Source organism: Fulmarus glacialis, unplaced genomic scaffold (genome assembly GCF_000690835.1).
Source record: "Fulmarus glacialis isolate BGI_N327 unplaced genomic scaffold, ASM69083v1 scaffold46140, whole genome shotgun sequence".
Lineage (NCBI taxonomy): Eukaryota > Metazoa > Chordata > Aves > Procellariiformes > Procellariidae > Fulmarus > Fulmarus glacialis.
In genome coordinates, this window is record NW_009186685.1 from 1 (window position 1) to 1,668 (window position 1,668).

Here is a 1,668-nt window from a genome sequence, read left to right on the forward strand (position 1 = left end):
AAATAATAATAAAATAATAAATAAAATAAAAAACAATTAAAAATAATAAGCCCTTTCTTATTTAAATACTTATTATACACTGTAGATATTTAATTCTGTCATTGCATACAGTACCAATAACATTGGCGTGCTGCTTCAGGCCAGCTGCAAAGGTGTGGTCCAGTGTTGGTTTAGGTGGTGTATCTGCAGGTGACAGTCCCACCTTCCCACTCCACCAGGTACTATTTCCTGTCTTGGGAAGCACGATGAGTGTATTCTATTTGTTGGTCACTAGTAAGCAACAGACCATAGTTAAGTGGTTTAATTGCAAAGAATTCAGGCAGATCTTTATCTGTAGCTGCAGTAGGAACTTGAGTAATACTGTTCTCCAGCGTAACTGGTGGAAAAGTGGCTACTGCTGCAAATACTTGTGTAGAGATTTAACTTCACTTTCTACATGTATCAAGGCAAATATGCTCAACTGCTCCCGTTAAAGGAAAATAATAGAGCAGGCCTGAGGTTTAATTGAGTGTAGCTTTTTATTTTTGTTTGTTTGTTTGCATGAAGAATTTTCATGGCTGTGTCGGTGCTCTTGGGGACATTTTTGAAGATGGCTGCCTCTTGCTGATGGTGATCATTATGTGGTGTTTGGAAACTTACAGAACAAAGTATGTTTTGGCAGCAGCTGAGCACAAAGCGTTCCAAGATGGGAGGCTTGTTAAGGTGAGGAGTTGGCACTGAATGGCAGACTCATAAAAACTTCTGAGATCAAGCAGAACATTTCCATTTAATTGTGATCTCAAAATTACTTTGGTCAGTACAACTGCTTAAACATACCAACATAAGGCTCAAGATTACAATAAAGCATTTCACATGAAAACACTTCAAGCAGCATAACATGCTTAGTATTTGACAAAACATCCCCCAAATATCTGTACAGAATTATTTTGATAAACAGTGTTTCTGGAACAAGATCTAACCCTTACAACATAAAACACAAAACTCCTTTTTGTCAGTGGCTAACAGCTGGTTTTGGTGATGTGTTTGCCATTAAAATCCTAGGAACAAATGATTTTCAAGGGCTGCAATACCAGGATATGTTTCTATATAACCTGTACTTTTAAATGAAGATTCTGCTTCCATGATTTTGTACATTTATTTGATGGAGTATCAGATTACAAAGTCATAAAATTCTATTTACTATTTAAAGTAAAATGATAAATGTTATGAAAAAATACCTTTATTACATCAGTGATGCTTTAACTAAAGTGAATATTAAGACTATTAACGAGGGTTGAAAGTTTTAGGCCCTGATATTGAAAGCACTTCTATATGTCCTTAACTTTACATGTCAGGAGTCTCCCTGGCGGCAGAGGGACTACTCTGATGGGCGATGTTAAATGTGTGCCTAAGTGTGTGCAAAACGTGGGCCAAAGTACTTGGAGAGGCGCAGATGTGTTATACAGAGAAACGTTTTCAGCACATAAATAAAATCTGGCTTTTTAGCATGTACATATACTGAAAATTAATATTCTTAACTGAAAGGATGTGTTTTCTTTTTCTCTTAATAGCGCACATATTCCCATTTCACTCAGAAAGTGCTTATGTATTCTCAGCTAGAGAATTGCCTCAGCAGCTGTGAATCTAGCATGGACAACAAATCTAAACCAAGAATGTCTTATCAGCAGG